The sequence below is a fragment of the Rattus norvegicus genome, chromosome 10 (genome assembly GCF_021556685.1).
Source record: "Rattus norvegicus strain SHRSP/BbbUtx chromosome 10, alternate assembly SHRSP_T2T, whole genome shotgun sequence".
Classification (NCBI taxonomy): Eukaryota; Metazoa; Chordata; class Mammalia; order Rodentia; family Muridae; genus Rattus; species Rattus norvegicus.
The window spans coordinates 39,200,094-39,218,263 of record NC_141543.1 but is presented as its reverse complement, the minus strand read 5'-3'; the positions used below and the strand labels follow the sequence as shown (position 1 = coordinate 39,218,263).

The following is an 18,170-nucleotide window of genomic DNA, read 5'->3' as shown; positions in this document are numbered from 1 at the left end:
TATCTACCCTAGGGACCAACTAAACACCTGAGTACTATGATCTAGGCAAGAGGCTATGTAAAGTCACACTGCTGCTGTGATAAGATAACCTGTTATAGAGTACAAGTTAAGGATCAAAGGGTTTATATGGGCTCACAGTTCAACATATAGTTAGTCCATCCTGGCTGAAGCAGCTGGTCACATCTCATCCACTCAGGAAAGGACTCCTCCTAGGACTCGCTTCCCTTTCTTTTTATCCATCTTAGGTTTCCCTGATGAGAGCTTTGTCTGACACAGAGTGAAGATAGGTTTGATGCAACAAGATAACCCCCCACGAATAGAGAGGCAAAGATTAAAACAGACACAGAAGGAACACCCATTCAGAGCCTGCCCCACATGTGTCCAATTAGACGAGATGGATGAAGCAAAGAAGTGCAGGCCGACAGGAGCCGGATGTAGATCGCTCCTGAGAGACACAGCCAGAATACAGCAAATACAGAGGCGAATGCCAGCAGCAAACCACTGAACTGAGAATAGGACCCCCGTTGAAGGAATCAGAGAAAGGACTGGAAGAGCTTGAAGGGGCTCGAGACCCCATATGTACAACAATGCCAAGCAACCAGAGCTTCCAGGGACTAAGCCACTACCTAAAGACTATACATGGACCGACCCTGGACTCTGACCTCATAGGTAGCAATGAATATCCTAGTAAGAGCACCAGTGGAAGGGGAAGCCCTGGGTCCTGCTAAGACTGAACCCCCAGTGAACTAGATTGTTGGGGGGAGGGCGGCAATGGGGGGAGGATGGGGAGGGGAACACCCATAAAGAAGAGGAGGGGGAGGGATTAGGGGGATGTTTGCCCGGAAACCGGGAAAGGGAATAACACTCGAAATGTAAATAAGAAATACTCAAGTTAATAAAAAATAAATAAATAAATAAATAAATAAATAAATAAATAAATAAATAAATATAACCCCTCACAGGTTTCTGTTGTTTTTAACATTTATCACCATGGAGGAAAGACATTTGCTGCATGTTGGGAAAAGAAGCTGTTGCTGACAGGTTCTTTCCTTGGGGAAGTCTGTCTCTGAATGTGGATGGTTTGGGTTGTGTTGACAGTGCTTCTGCATAATTTTAACACATGTAATCAGACATGAAGAATAGAGTACATGCTCCTGTTAGTTCAAAGTGTGTCATTTTTCTTCCAGCTCTGTGTGATTTGAGTTTATTCTCACTTTGAATGGCTAGGTGAGGGCAGATAGTGGGAGGTTGATACCATAGTCTAGGGATCCTATTTCTGATTATCTGAAAGCATACAATGATTCTGTCTCCTCCCGTACACATACTTAGTGGGTTCTTGTGTGAGAACTAACTACATCTCTTTCTTGGTTTCTGCAAGAAAGAGGGATAAGCAAACTAATCCCTGACCATCCCCCACCATCTGATCTCCACCCCCAGTACCAAACTCCAAATCGATATTGTTGACTATGGGTACTATGGCTGTCAAATCAAAGTCTCTCTAGATTGAAGGATATTCCAAAAACATTGGGGCATCTGGGGATTCCAGGAATATGAGCTCAGGAATACTGGAAACAAACCACGTTTCATGTTTATTATTAAAGCAAAACATGAAATGAGATCTATAGTTGGCTTCAGAACATCCAAGGAGAGAGAGAGAGAGAGAGAGAGAGAGAGAGAGAGAGAGAGAGAGAGAGAGAGAGAGAGAGAACCTGATGCTATACCTTGTCTTTGGTCTTGTAAAAAAAGCCAAGCATACCTGGTCCCAGGCTTTTGCTTTTTCCAGAGACAATGTTGGCAGGCCAGGGAATTCTTTTCATGTTCTTGTTCTCAAGGGTCTTCAACTTATCAAAGTTCCTGTAACTCTTCCTTGAAGAATGAATGCCTTGTGGAAAAAGCATTCTCTACTCTGCCCCACCCATAGTTCACAAGAAGTTCACAGCTTTCTCACACAGGTTCCCACCCAATTTTCTTGTAGGCTTAGCAAATAGGTGTGACACCTAGTTACATAGCAACCCTGTGGGGCCATGGAGGGGGCTCCATAGAAGAGAATTTACCCAGCACGTGAGAGGCTGTGGGCTCTATTCTCAGTACTTATAACCACTCCAAAACTCAAAATTAATTAATTAATTAATTAACTAGCTAATTAACTAATTAGTTAAACAAAATAACATGGTGGACTCAAAGAAAAGACAGTATCAGGAGGGATACAGGAACACAGAATGAGGCAGTCTCAGGGTGGCCAGAATTGACTGAAGAAACAAAATTTGATCCAAGCTCTCTGGATTTTGAAAGACAGAAACAGAAATGACTGGAAACCTCTCAAGTCTGCGCCTTGCTCTCTTGCCCCGTCTTCTGTCCTTGCACACTCACAATGAACTCAGCAGTGCATTGCCTGCCTCATTTGACTCCGGTTTAGGGCTTCTGTCTGTCCTTGAAGGACCCTGCAGAGCCCTGAGCTCAGCCATATGAGCCATGAGCCACCATAGCCACGTCTATATTTTCTGAACCTCCTGACTTCTGATTATGTCCCTGAGAACAGTGGAGAGTAAAGCCGTTCAAACTGCTTCTGGGGACTGCACTTAAGCTATGGAAGATTGAACATATGCATGGTTCAGGACCAGGGCTCTGACCAGCCATTCCTCACTGCTCCTAGGTTTTCTTGTGTGAAGTCTGCATTCAGGGCTCACTGAGAAGTGTCATGGTGAACATGAGGTTTAGAGCATAAATTTCCTGTGTTGGGCTTGTAGAGATAATATGTTTAACTTATTTATATAAGCCATAAGGAAGTTGCTCCTATCTGGAACATGCCCTGTCAGCTATCCCGTATTGAACCACTTCCTGCTGTAGTTTGGCTGTTCTTAAAAAATTGCTAGTTGTTGAAAAATATTTCACTGATCCAGATATTTCTACAAGTTATGGGTGGCAAGATTAAACAGGCTAACTGCTAAGCCTTGCTTGCCTGCATACTGCTCGCTTGGTGGTTTGCATGCTTGGATGGCTAAGGCACCCGCTGGATGTCTGTAACAGAATCAAGCCTTGCCAAAACCCAGACAAGATATGAGTTGATTTGCCCAAAATATTAACTTTGTGGGCTTTCCCTTTATAATCCTTAGGCTGGCAATAGCTAGGGCCTTATACCTAGAAAACTCTCTGGTTTTGTCTTGGCCGGTCTCCTTTTAATTAAAAAAAAAAAAAGGCTCTAATTTACTTAAAGCAAAACTTAAGTAAAGAGACTGGTAAATCTCTAAACCCATGACCCACAGCAGGACAGCTCTCTCAGGGGTAGATGCCATCACTGGGTTAGCAGTCTCCCAGAGGAATCCAGAGGGTCATAACAACTCGGCTCCTTTGTGATTTTCTCTGAAGGAGAACGTGTGGAGTTGCTGCTTGATTCCTATGAACTAGCCCATTTCCAGGAATAGAAACCGGAACCTACTCTGACTGCAGCTGCCTCCTTGTGTGGTTTAGAGAAATGGGGCTCAGATCCAGGCAGAAAAGTGTGGAGATTAAGGACTGTGCGTGGAGTAGTAACAACAAAGATAAGGCAAGGCTTGATTCTAACTGAGGTCCCACAGATGCCTTAGTCATCCATGCAAGCCAGGGTGTCTACCATGAGCTGTGCTAAAAAGATCACCCCTCAGATTAGGTAAGGCCTTCTGTTAAACTTCAAACAACTTGACCTATACAAGACCTTAACTGAAGGAGAATATATGGAGTGGGTCATTCCTTCCAGGCTCTGTCCCACAGTTACCTAGCAATAGCCATGTATGCCCGACTCACTATAAAGACTGGTCTCCCTCCCTGCCCCCACCTCACTCTCTTACTCTCTTCCCTCTCTGTTCCTTCTCTCCCATTCCCTCCCTCCTCTCACGTGTTCATGGCCTGCCTCCTATCCTCTCCCCTCTCTCCTCTCTCCTCTCCCCTCTCCCCTCTCCCCTCTGTCTGTCTCTGTCTCTGTCTCTCTGTTTCTGCCTCTCTGTCTCTCTGTCTGTCTCTGTCTCTGTCTCTCTCTCCCCTCTCCTCCCTCTTCCCCCTCTCTCCTCTCCTCTCTCTCTCTCTCTCTCTCTCTCTCTCTCTCTCTCTCTCTCTCTCTCTCTCTCCCTCCCCTTCCCAACTCCCCTTTTCACGCCCTAAATAAACTCTATTCCTGTGCCTAGTACCTCAGGGGAAAGGAATTCATCAGCATGGGCCAGCAGAGGCCTCCTCCCACACACACACCATACCTCACCTCTGCCAAACATATTCCTGGTTATTTCTTTTTATAAAACACAACAGAGTCTTCCTAGAGGCTGTAAAGGCTGAATCATAAGACACCATTCCACTTGGTAGCATGATCAGTGATGACATAGAGAATCTGGATGAGACATTCAATCTCTACAGGTCTTACTTTGGGCTGGATGATGCCTCACTGGAAAACACTGCCAAGGATTTTAACATTATCTGTAAATGACTTCAAGGTACACCTTCGATTTCCCAATGTGTTTGCAAAAGACAATGAGTCCTTAGGGGGAAAAAGCTATTGAAATATATCAAATACGTTACTTCTGTTACTGGTGGATCAGTTGCTATCAGCATTTACTACAAGAGGGCTTACTATTTGCCGAATCTTTTTCTTGATACTGCAGCCAGTGATGCCATTGCTCTTCTGGAAAATGTAGGGCTTTTTGAGAAGAAGGTGGGACCATATATATGAGCCCCTTGAGTACGGAATAATGGAAAAATGAGGCACAAGTCCAATGAGTGTTTACTCAGCCTCATATTGGGCACTAACCCATAGCTTAACCCTGTGCGTGTGGAGGGCCAGGGGATTGATCCTTTTCCTTTTCCTGAGCCAGAAGACCACCATGGTAAGTCGTGCTATAGTAGTAGAAGAGTCTTCAGCATTGTGCAAATAGGTGAGCAAAGTTTATTTCCATTAAAATCGTATGATTTTAAAAAAAAATATGGTGACATGGATTTGATTTACATTTTTCTCCTCAAATGAATACTGGATCTTTTACTCCTGTGAAAGTCTTCACGTGCTTCTGCATTCTCACAGGCAGCTCTGTTTGTCACATTGCTAAGAGAGGGTTTCTGAAACAGGAGCATCTGGTACCCTATACAGGGTAGGTAAATATGGTGTAACCCAGCAGCGATACCCAGAACTGGGTGTCCCAGGAGATTCTAGGTGGTATCAGGTTAACAATTAATACTAATAACCCTAAGTACTAACTAAATCCAGGTCCTTGGTGACCACAGTAGTATTGGTGCTTTGTCATTAAGGTATTTAAGCACCTCCACTTTGCTCATTCATAGGTTTATAAATGTATAAAAGATTGTTTTAATTTAGTCTCTCTGATGTGCTCTGCCACATGAGACTTTTCTTTATTCTTTGCATCTACTTAGTTATTCCCTGTACTCTGTGGCCCTCCCTCTTTCAAGACTCTACTAGACACCTTTCTCCATTCAATTCAACCATCAACTCACATGAGAGAACAAGCGTTGACATTCCATTCTCTTTCTGATTTTCCTTCATAACACTGTCCACTGAACGGTCTGCCCCTGGTAGCCACTGACCTGCCTCTCTGTCCCTCCGCAGAGGTTCCCACACCTACAGTGTATCCTGAAGGTGAATGTGAGCATGTGGAGAGACGCGCCCTCCCACGCTTCTAAAATACACACCCCTGACTCGTTGTAGAAAACACTCGCGGGGTTGGGGATTTAGCTCAGCGGTAGAGCGCTTGCCTAGCAAGTGCAAGGCCCTGGGTTCGGTCCCCAGCTCCGAAAAAAAAAAAAAAAAAAAAAAAAAAAAACACTCGCTACCCAACAATAGATCAGATTTTAATCTGCTTCTGTGTGCTTCAGTACTTCACAGAGGAAAGCTGGGGCTGACATCTTACAGAAAGAAGTTGTCAGCAGCTGGCACGGGCTGTGAAGGGACGGATGCTAGCCAGCCCAAGGTGGCAAACATGGCTCTGGCAGGCTCCGCCCTTCTCCTCCATTCCCTCTGACTTGCTAGAAACAAAAAACAAATAAACAGCGACTGGGTCAAATATTATTGTGTTGTGTGTTCTTTTATGTGAGGGTTTGAGTGTAGGAAAGTGTGTCGCGGCAAGAGACACTGGGCCGCTGAGGACTGGGATGTGTTTCCGCCAAGATACCTAGCAGATATCTTGGGACACTATGGTGCCAGAGCTAGCAGGGTGAAAGACAACTTTACTTTTTTATTTTTATATTTTTACAACAACAAGTAACTGTTAGATTCCATTCCTAAAGCTAGCCACCAAGGTCTATTCTGTTTAGTTGACCACTTCTTCCTGAGGTTAAATATCAAGGTCCAGCAGTCAAAGAATTGGCATTGAGTCATCAAAAGCTGGTTTTGGCTGCCCTAAATTAACATGCTCGAGGAAAAGTAAACACCTCATCCTAACACAGGGTTTCCCTGTTTGCCTATGAGCCACGTGTGCCTCATCTCTATCCAGAGGTAGACCTTTGTCCCCCTCAGGGACAAATACCCTTTCCCCTTCTCCCTTGTTACTACTTTTCCCTTCTCTTCCATCTAGTCCCCTGTGTCTGTATTTTATTCCCTGCCCTTTGACCCTCTAGGACAAATGAACCTCTTTTGTGCTGAGAACTTGATCTTGGGGGTCCTGAGCCAACACCCTTTCATCCTGTCCTTGATGAAGTCTGTCTCTGAGGATGGAAACCTCCTGGTCCTAGTTATAGGTAAGTACACTACAAGTACACATCACTGCCCACAGGTAACAATACGCTTCTGCCTGCTCAGACTGTGGCATCTCCCTAGTATCCCCGCACCCTGATTGTGGTTTATTTAGTCCATTGACAGGTTAGAATGGCTGTTGAAGCAGAACCTGCAGGAAAGGGACCGATGTCTCAAGGCTGTGTCTCTGATATTCTGGAGACAAAAATCATCACTTCCCCCTACCACATGCATCCTGTCACATTCTTAGTGTTGCCTTGTCTAAGCCCTGAACATAACTCCTCCTCGGTTTCATTGTGAGAGTTGGGACACAATTCTAGGAGCTGAAGAACTTCGGAACAGCAGCTGACTTCGTCAGACCTGCAGCCCTGACTCATGTTTCTGTGCTAACATATCTCGAGATGAGGAGGGGAGAGGGGAGCGCAGACACCTTTGCCCCTGGATAGCTACCAGGGAAGCTTATACTTTAGAACCTTGATGTCATAGTGAGCTGAGACCAGCAAGGAAAGAGTGAGTCAGGGTCACACAGGGGAAGAGGCTGTGAAAAACCAAATCTGCTCACCTCAGTGCTAGGAGACACCTATTTCTATAAGAGGAACACCAGGACCATTCTTAGTTACAAAGGAAATCCTGGGAGGCCATCATCCTGGGGCAACCAATGGTACAAGGCACCATGCATGGTGCATATACGTGTGTGGATGTGTTCCTATATGTGCTTGCCTGTGTGTTTGCATAGGGGTCAGTCTGCACGCATGTATGCTTGTGTGTAACTGATGACCCAATACTTGTAGCTACACACGAGCCTCCACAGCTCATAGTCAGGTATGAAGACCGTGAGCTCAGCAAGTTCTTGGGCCAGGGAAATGCTGTGGTAAATGGCTAATGATCAAATCACTGTGAGGAGAAGAGGGTTGAACACAGGACTGAAAGGACGACAAAGAGACAATCGTCACCTACTGCAAAACCCAAGAAAGTAAAAGGAGAAATGCCTGCCATGTGCATTTTGCAATGGTCAACTTTCCCTGTCTTCTTTCTACAGTGAATCCATGATTAACCAGGAAAACAACAGAAGAGTTGTTTTGGAAGAAGAGTTGGAAGAGTTTCTGCTCTCTGTGGCTACAAACAGGCAGTGACTGTGCGAAGGTCTATATTTGCAGCCAACCTCATTGTAAACAATAAGTGGTTGTGGACTGTTCCCCTTGGTCTAACAATGTCGGAACAAAACAGTATGCAAAGTGCCACAGAGGCGCTTGCTGACAGGATCCTAGTGTGGGGGTTCCTTGTGAGGTTCAGCCAGCAACTGAGCAATGCAGATGTGGAAGCTTGATGCCAACCATCAGACTGAGCTCAGGGAACCTGGTGGAAAGCAGGCAGAAGGACTGGAGGAGCAGAGGAGAATTGCAACCCCATTGGAAGGACAACAAAGGCTGGCATGACAACAACGTTCTCCCAGTATCTAGACCACCAACCAAGGAGTGTACCTGGAAGGATCCATGGCTTTAGATACATATGTAGCAGAGGAAGGCCTTGACTGACAGTAATGGGAGGGGAGGCCCTTGGTCCCAGGGAGGTATGATGCCCCAGAGTAGGGGGATAATGGAGCAGAGGGGTGGGAGAGGGTGGGTGGGTGGGAGAGCTTCCTTATATAGGCAAAGGGGAGCCGGGAGGGCATATGTGGGATGGGGGTCGGTGGAGGAGATAACTGGAAAGTGGAATATCATTTGACATGTAAATGAATGGAATGATGAATAAAAGAGAGAAATGGGGGGAAATTAAAAACAAAAACAACAGACTCAGAAAAAAAAAGAAAAGTCACATGGACACCCAAGATCAACTTGAGTCTGTAAACATTCGGATGTCTTTGTGTGTATGTGTGTACAACGTGTGTGAGTATGGAAAGACATATATTTGGGCTTGGGTGGCTATAACATGGAATATATATTGAATATATTGAGTGGCTCTTACCCGTTTCACTACACTGTTAAGGACAGTCACTGTCGGCTCCTTCACAAGAGGAACTGGGAGCACAAGCCAGGGGACAGGCCAGAGCCAGCACTGGATAGGGAATGATGCCAGCTATGCACAGGACCTACTGCATGGGAGGTGAGCAAACCAAGCCCTGGCCAGTGAGCACTGTCTGCCCCACCTCCCACCAAGCCTCAAATCAGGATGGGTCCAGGTTCAGCAAATAAATGCAGCTGCCCAATGAAATAAGAACACCCAGTGGCAAGGCATTCCCATGCATGTGTGAGGCTTGGGTACCCAAGCTCAGAACTGAGAAAAAAAGGAAAAGGTCAGCTCTGCTGGGGATTTGTGAGCTCGAGATGATAAAAGTCTCAGGGGAAGAAAAAAATTCAAGATAAACACTCACAGTTCTTAACAATGGAACAGAAATATCTGAACAGGCACGCACACGCGCGCAGACACACACACACACACACACACACACACACACACACACGTCTAGCCCTCACTTGCCTCTCTCATCTTCCTTCCACACATGGTTCCAGGAATCTTAAAGAGTCCCCACATGTTGGAATCCACTTCTTTAATTACTCCACCCAGCACTGAACTCGGCAGAGCCAGTTATAAATCACCCCATCTCACTTCCTGTTTATCCTGCTAAGAGCAGGAAACGTTACAGGCCTTTCAAAACTGTGCTTCTGAAAGCCCAGGTAAGCTTTGAGTGACAAAGTGTCACTGCCTTCTAATGAAGACATCACAGTGGAGAACTACAAAGATGTGTGTCATTTTACGTGTATTGACCTCAGTAATTTATGACATAATGCAAATACTTATGAATAATGTCAGCACAATTGATTTTAAAAGAAAGTAAGAAAGATTTTTTTTTAAAAAAGTGTCCAGAGCCATTGCTCAGTACAGGAGGGTGTCACGATTACAACTCTGTTAGGTGGAGGATGCTGGGGCCTGAGGCCACCCTCACCCCTTGATAGATGAACTTGGAGAAGTCAGACACTGGAGCTCAGGGGAGAGTAGAATCTGAAAGAGAGCAGACTGGGTTCTGAACTGCAGAGAAATCTGAATGCATTCCCTGGATATTTTGAAACATGGGGACCAAGGGGTCTGGTTCCTGGCATGACAGGGTTTTCAGGAATGGAGGATGGTACTAAGGTGAAAGTTTGATAGAGAAGTGGCAATGAGCCTGAGACAATGGTATAAATTGTATCCAGGGACAGGTAGGTGTAAAGTGACAAATTTTATCATGGGTGGTCACAACACACTTGTCTGATCACCAGAGAAGGAGCCCAGCACAGATTAAGGCACGGATACCACCAAAGTCCAACTTGTTGAGCCAATGGGTTGTATTAGGGTTTCCTATTTTTTCCTTCATTTTGTTTTTATTATAGCATCTTTGCTTAATTTACAGCAAGCAGAAAATACCCTGGGTCTTGTTTGATCCAAACATTGATGTTCTACATGTTGTACACAGTATTTGTTAAAAAAGAACATATAAAAATACCTTTTTAGAAGCTTCTATAAGAAAGAAAATACAAAGTGTTAACCCACAACTTTCCTCTTTGCTAGAACTGCAAACAACCGCTAGCTATAGCTTTAAATAGACTTTGTTGTTTAAACTATACATCCAGGAAAATCTAAAAGAATTTAAGAAATGTACATATAAATGGTCACACAAGAGGACAAGAACTGCAAACAGTAAAGAAACAAAAGTTGGGAATACCGTTAAATATACAAATGTTCTAGAATTAACCCTCCGAACACATTCCACAAACAGTTCTTAAAACCGTCTTTTGTTGTCTACAGGCAAGGACTAGAATTCTCAAAACAAAATTGAAAGGAAAAAAAAGGTAATCCTCTAGGAGGTTCGCCCCCCCCCCATCTTCCCTCACCTCTATAAGCAAGGAGTCTAAGATCTTAGAGACCCTAGCTTTGTATTCTGAAATGACACTGGACGTTTCAAGTCACTTTATTGCCTCCAAAACTATCTTGAAGAGAAGTACTAGAAATTATAAATATTTAAGGGTATCATTTTGTTATTTTCAGTCATGTCCTACATTACCAAAAACTAAGTGATGTGCCTTTTGCATAAAACTCAACTTTTCCCACAAGCTCACAGCACCACAGAATAGCCTAGGAGTGGCCTCCTCTTAACTGGTCTCACATTAGTTAACTGAGGCATAAAGAGCAAGCCTCCCTTATGAAGAACAGGCAGATTTTGATACAGTGCATGTCAAGTGCTGTGAACATCAAAATTCAGTTCGTTTTACACTATGCATGTAAACAGACAAAGTTTTTTCCAACAGTTTACTTGTTTCTAACAGGAAAAAAAAACAAATAACAAAACCCCTAAATAACAATGATCAATAATAGTTAAATTTTTAGAGAAACTATGTTAAGAACAGTCTTTTCCCCTTAAAATGACTTCTGTGATCATTGATGTCTTAGTCAGGGTTTCTATTCCTGCACAAACATCGTGACCAAGAAGCAGGTTGGGGAGGAAAGGGTTTATTCAGCTTACACATTGCTGTTCATCACCAAAGGAAGTCAGGACTGGAACTCAAGCAGGTCAGGAAGCAGGAGCTGATGCAGAGGCCATGGAGGGATGTTACTTACTGGCTTGCTTCCCCTGGCTTGCTCAGCTTGCCTTCTTGTAGAACCCAAGACCACCAGCCCAGGGACCCACAATGAACTGGGTCCTCCCACCTTGATCACTAGTTAGGAAAATGCCTTACAGCTGGGTCTCATGAAGGCATTTCCACAACTGAGGCTCTTTTTCTGTGGTAACTCCAGCCTGTGTCAAGTTGACACACAAAACTAGCCAGTACAATTGACATGCTCAAAACTTAAGGGGGAAGGTTTTTTGTTTTTTGTTTTTTGCTTCTGCTTAATATTCCAAATCTTAGAAACTACCAGAGATTGAGGTGGGGGGGGGGAGCAGTGAAGGCACCACGTTTCAGTGAAAAGGTCAATCTCCCTGAAAATGCTATTTAAATCAGTTGGCATCAATCCCCAGACAGTGGATTTAACAAAAGAACTATTCCACACTGCATCATAAATAATCATCATGGGCTTAGACGTCTTGACAAGACATAAAGGTCCCCCCTGAACCTAAATGCGTGTGGCCGTCAGTGTTGCAACATGGCTACCACTTCACTTCTGAATCATTCTACCTTATCAGCAAGCTGCATTTCTAGGTTAACAGTTCTACCAAATATGGATATGAATGTTTATTTTTAATAAGACAATGTTGAAAATTATGATCAACCAGCATCTTTATTGGGGTTTCTTGGTTTTATTCTCCTTTTTTATTGAATTTATTTTTAATTTACATTTCAAATGTTATCTCCTTTCCCAGTTTCCTGTTCATAAAGCCCTATCTTATACCCGCTATTCCCTCTTCTATGAGGGTGTTCCCCCACACATCCACCCACCCCTTCCGGCCTCCCTGCCCTGACATTCCCTTACACTGGGGGGGTCGACCCTTGGCAGGACCAAGGGTTTCTCCTCCCATTGATGCCCAACGAGGTCATCCTCTGCTACATATGCAGCTGGAGCCATGAGTCTGTCCATGTGTACTCTTTGGATGGTAGTTTAGTCTCTGGGAGTTCTGGTTGGATGGTATTGTTGTTCTTATGGGGTTGCAAGCACCTTCAGCTCCTTCAATCCTTTCTCTAACTCCTCCAACAGGGACCCTGATCTCAGTTGAGTGGTTGGCTGTGAGCATCGCCTCTGTATCTGTCATGCTCTGGCAGAGACTCTCAGGAGAAACCTATATCAGGCTCCTGTCAGCATGCACTTCTTGGCATTAGCAATATTGTCTGGGTTTGGTGGCTGTATATGAGCTGGATCCACAGGTCGAGTAGTCTCTGAATGGCTGTTCCTTCAGTCTCTGCTCCGAACTTTGTCTGCATAGTTCCTCCTGTGAATATTTTTGTTCCCACTTCTAAGAAGGACTGAAGCATCCTTCAGTCGTCCCTCTTCGTGAGTTTCATGTGGTTTGTGGATTGTATCTTGGGTAATCTCAGCCTATGGGCAAATATCCCCTTATCAGTGAGTGCATACCATATGTGGTTTTTAGGGTTACCTCACTCAGGATGTATTTTCTAGTTCCATGCATTTGCCTATGAATTTCATGAAGTCATTGATTTTTAAAAGCTGAGTAATATTCCATTGTGTAGATGTACCACATTTTCTGTATCCATTCCCCTGTTGAAGGGCATGTGGGTTCTTTTCAGCTTCTGGCTATTATAAATAAGGCTGCTATGAACATAGTGGAGCATGTGTCCTTGTTATATGTTGGAGCATCTTTTGGGTGTATGCCCAGGAGTGGTATAGCTGGGTCCTCAGGTAGTAATATGTGCAATTTTAAGAGGAACCTCCAGACAAATTTCCAGACAGTTTGTACCAGCTTGCAATCACATCAACAATGGAGGAGTGTTCCTCTTTCTCCACATCCTCACCAGTACCTACTGTCAACTGAGTTTTGATCTTAGCCATTCTGACTGGTGTGAGGTGGAATCTCAGGGTTGTTTTGATTTGCATTTCCCTGATCACTAAGGATGTTCAACATTTCTTTAGGTGCTTCTTGGCCATTAAACATTCCTCAGTTGAGAATTCTGTTTAGCTCAGCAGCCCATTTTTTAAAAGGTTATTTGATTCTCTGGAGTCTAACTTCTTGAGTTGTTTGTCTATATTGGCTATTAGCCTGCTATCAGATGTAGGATTGGTAAAGATCTTGTCCTGAGCCGTTGGTTGCCATTTTGTCCTATTCACAGTGCCCTTTGCATTACAGAAGCTTTATATAAGGTCCCATTTGTTGATTCTTGATCTTAGAGCATAAGTCATTGGTGCTCTCTTCAGGAAAACTTCCCCTGTGCCCATGTGTTCAAACCTCTTGCCCACTTTTCCTTGTATTAGTTTGAGTGTATCTTGTTTTATGTAGAGGTCCAAGATCCACTTGGACTTGAGCTTTGTACAAGGAGATAAGAATGGGCCGATTTGCATTTTTCTACATGCTGACCTCCAGTTGAACCAGCACCATTTGTTGAAAATGACATCTTTTTTTCACTGGATGGTTTTAGCTCCTTGATCAAAGATCAAGTGACCATAGGTGTGTGGTTCATTTCTGTGCCTTCAATTCTATTCCATTGATCTACCTGCCTGTCTCTATACCAATACCGTACAGTTTTTATCACTATTACTCTGTAATACAGCTTGAGGCCAGAGATGATGATTCCCCCAGTTCTTTTGTTGTTGAGGATAGTTTTGGCTACCCTTGGTTTTTTTTTTTGTTATTCCAAATGAATTTGCAAATTGCTTTTTCTAACTCTGTGAAGAATTGACTTGGGACTTTGATGGAAATTGCATTGAATCTGTAGATTGCTTTTGGCAAGATGGCCATTTTTACAATATTAATCCTGCCAATGCGTGAGCATGGGAGATCTTTCCATCTTCATAGATCTTCTTTAATTTCTTTCTTCAGAGACTTGAAGTTCTTGTCATACAGATCTTTCACTTGCTTGATTAGAGTCACCCCAAGGTATTTTATGTTATTTGTGACTATTGTGAAGGGTGTTATTTCCCTAATTTCTTTCTCGGCCTGTTTATACTTCGAGTAGAGGAAGACTACTGATTTGAGTTAATTTTATAACCAGCCACTTTGCTGAAGTTGTTTATCAGCTGTAGAAGTTCTGTGATGGAACTTTTGGGGTCACTTAAGTATACGATCATATCATCTGCAGAAAGTGATAGCTTGACTTCTTTTCCAATTTGTATCCCTTTGCCTCCCTTTTGTTTTTCAATTGCTCTGGATAGGACTTCAAGTACTATGTTGAATAAGTAGGGAAGAGAGTGGGCAGCCTTATCTAGTCCCTGATTTTAATGGGATTGCTTCAAGTTTCTTTTCATTTAGTTTGATTATGGCTACTGGTTTGCTGTGTATTGCTTTGACTGGGTTTAGGTATGAGCTTTGAACTCCTGATCTTTCTAAAACTTTTATGATGAAGAGGTGCTGAATTTTGTGAAATGCTTTCTTAGCATCCAATGAAACGATCATGTGTTTTTTTTCTTTGAGTTTGTTAACATAGTGGATTACATTGATGGACTTCTGTATATTGAATTCCTGGGATGAAACTCACTTGATCATGATGGATGATTGTTTTGATGTGTTCTTGGATTCAGTTTGTGGGAATTTTAATGAGCATTTTTACATTGATATTCATGAGGCAAATTGGTCTGAAGTTCTCTTTTTTTGTTGGGTCTTTGGGTGGTTTAGGGTTTAAGCATAATTGTGGCTTCATAGAAGGATTGAGTAGTGTTCCTTCTGTTTCTATTTTGTGGAATAGTTTGGACAGTATTGGTATTAGGTCCTTTATGAAGGTCTGGTAGAATTCTGCACTAAAACCATCTGGTCTTGGGTTTTTTTGTTTTTTGTTGTTGTTGTTGTTGTTGTTGGAAGACTTTAATAACTGCTTCTATTTCTTTAGGAGTTATGGACTGTTTAGATGGTTTATCTGATCCTAGTTTAACATTGGTACCTGATATATGTCTACAAAATTGTACATTTCCTCCAGATTTAACAGTTTTGTTGAGTATAGACTTTTGAATTAGGATCTGATGATTTTTTTGGATTTGCCCATTTTCTGTTGTCATCTCTCCCTTTTCCTGTCTGATTTTGTTAATTTGGGATACTGTCCCTGTGCCCTCTGATTAGTCTGGCTACGGGTTCATCTATCTTGTTGATTTTCTCAATGAACCAGCTCCTGGTTTTGCTGATTCTTTGTATAGTTCTTTTTGTTTCTACTTGGTTGATTACAGCCCTGAGTTTCATTATTTCCTGCCTTCTACTCCTTTTGGGTGTATTTGCTTCTTTTTGTTCTAGAGCTTTCAGGTGTGCTGTCAAGCTGCTGTTGTATGCTCTCTCCAGTTTCTTTTTGGAGACACTCAGAGCTATGAGTTTCCCTCTTAGCACTGCTTTCATTGTGTCCCATAAGTTTGGGTATGTTATGCCTTCATTTTCATTAAATTCTAAAAAGTCTTTAATTTCTTTCTTTATTTCTTCCTTGACCGAGTTATCATTGAGTAGAGCATTGTTCAGCTTCCATGTATATGTGGGCTTTGTGTCATTTTTGTTGTTATTGAAGACCAGCCTTAGCCCACGGTGATCTGATAAGATGCATGGGATTATTTCAATCTTCTTATATCTGCTGAGGCCTGTTTTATGACTGATTACATGGTCAGTTTTGGAGAAGGTAACATGAGGTACTGAGGAGGTTTATTCTTTTGTTTTAGGATGAAATGTTCCATAGATTTCTGTTAAATTTATTTGGTTCATAACTTCTGTCAGTTTCACCGTGTCTCTGTTTAGTTTCTGTTTCCATGATCTGTTCACTGCTGAAAGTGGGGTGTTGAAGTCTCCCACTATTATTGTGTGAGGTGCAGTGTGTACTTTGAGCTTTAGTAAGGTTTCTTTTATGAATGTAAGTGCCCTTGCATTTGGAGCATAGATATTCAGGATTGAGAGTTCATCTTGGTGGATTTTTCCCTTGATGAATCTGAAGTGTCCTTCCTTATCTTTTTTGATAACTTTTGGTTGAAAGTCAATTTTACTGGATATTAGAATGGCTATTCCAGCTTGTTTCTTGGGACCTTTGCTTGGAAAATTGTTTCCTAGCCTTTTACTCTGAGGTAGTGGCTGTCTTTGTCACTGAAGTATGTTTCCTGTATGCAGCAAAATGCTGGGTCCCGTTTCTGTATCCAGTCTGTTAGTCTATGTCTTTTTAATGGGAAATTGAGTCCATTGATATTAAGAGATATTAAGGAATAATGATTGTTATTTCCTGTCATTTTGTTGTTAGAGGTGGAATTATGTTTGTGTGGCTCTCTTCTTTTGGGTTTGTTTCAAGAAGATTACTTTCTTCCTTTTTCTAGTGGGTAGTTTAACAGCAGCAGGAAATACTCAAAGGCAACTGCATCGCCAAGGCCCACCACTGCATGAGTGACAGCCCCCAAAAGCTGAGAAACTGGAACAGCTCAAAGAGTGTCTTTTACAAGTGATTCTGGTCTAAGGCTCTTCCAGGTATCTCGCTGGGTTTCTGCTTCTTCTGGGAAGCCCGTTGGCCACTGAGTCTTCTTTACAGCTCAGCTTCATTAGTCTGAGAAGGACTCTCAGCTTTTATTGTTTACCCTAGCAGGGAAGGTTCTAGTTAAACAAGTCAGTTTTAATTTCAGTGCTTCCGGTTCTGTCTGCCCATGCCTGACCTGAGCCCTCATTCTCTCTCTCTTGTGTTGTGTGTGTGTGTGTGTGTGCGTTTCTCTGTCCTTCTGTGTCTCTGTGTGTCTCTGTCTCTCTCTCTCTCCTCTCTATCTCTGTATATGTGTGGTGTGTGTGTGTGTGTGTGTGTGCGTGTGCGTGTGTGTGTGAGTGTGTGTGGTATGTGGGGTGTGTTTCTCTGTCCCTCTCTGTGTATCTCTGTCTTTCTTCTCTTCTCTTCTCCTCTTCTTCTCTCTCTGTCTCTCTCTCTCTGTCTCTCTCTCTCTGTCTCTCTCTCTCTCTCTCTCTCTCTCTCTCTCTCTCTCTCTCTCCCCCTCCCTCATTATCCAGCTGTTGCTCCTACCTGCCTTTCTAGTAAGATCCTGCCAGTACACGTTTGGAGTTATATACTGCAGAACTGCCCTGAATCTCTGAGAGCTTCATGGCTCTTCTTCCCTTGCCTCTTGTATTGCGCTTCAGTGAGAAATGTTTTCTCTATCTTCACTGTGAGCACCGGTCTCTGATCCCACCCAGAAGTCCACTCTATTAAAATGACTCTATTAAAATGAGAGTGGCATTATATTGAAAGCCACTCTCACCAACCCCACTCCTGGCCACACCAGGCACAGACTTCCTACCCACAGAGGCACAGACTGTAGGGACAAGAGTCTAAAGCAATGCCCTTCCCCACTCCAGCATTTTCCTATGTGATGCTCTGCATCTGTGGTCATTCAGAAATTCACTAGTCTGGCTGGAGTTTGGGTTTTAATAAATTAGAGGTATTTTATTAGGAAGGAGACTAACCAAGACAAAACCAGGAAGAATTCTCTAGGTAAGGTCCCAGCTATTGTTAGCCAAGGCTACAGAACCACAGTTTATATGTGAGGGATCAATCTGGGTGTGGGCAAGTCTTTTTTTTTTTTTTTTTTTTTGGTTCTTTTTTTCCTGGAGCTGGGGACCGAACCCAGGGCCTTGCGCTTCCCAGGCAAGCGCTCTACCACTGAGCTAAATCCCCAACCCCAGGTGTGGGCAAGTCTTGATTAAGACCCTCAGCAGGGCCCTCAGCCATACAAACAGCTCACACGACAGCAGTTAGCCTGTTTAATCTTGTGACCTTGGAAGATTATCTGAGGACAGTGAAACAATTTTGAACAATTAGCAATTTTTTTAAGGATAGCCCAACTGCACCAGGAAATAGTCCATCCGGCCAGCTGATAGAGTACATGCAAAGTAGGAGCA

General features: G+C 43.2%; 1 protein-coding gene across 5 annotated transcripts in view; it reads right to left on the bottom strand.

The window, feature by feature from the left end:
* Nucleotides 1-18,170, bottom strand: part of Ifi47 (interferon gamma inducible protein 47) — a 50,686-nt gene that overhangs the window by 10,507 nt on the left and 22,009 nt on the right. Inside the window, exon 1 of one of the 5 annotated variants that reach the window (XM_087569767.1) lies at nucleotides 9,179-9,321. The exons of 2 other annotated variants lie outside the window; for them this stretch is intronic. The gene's annotated coding sequence lies outside the window, so the exon portion shown is untranslated. Of the gene's footprint in view, nucleotides 1-1,756; nucleotides 2,666-9,178; nucleotides 9,322-13,976; nucleotides 16,866-18,170 lie in introns of those variants that run through there. 2 more of the 5 variants (XM_087569770.1, XR_015630239.1) reach the window with 2 other exon arrangements.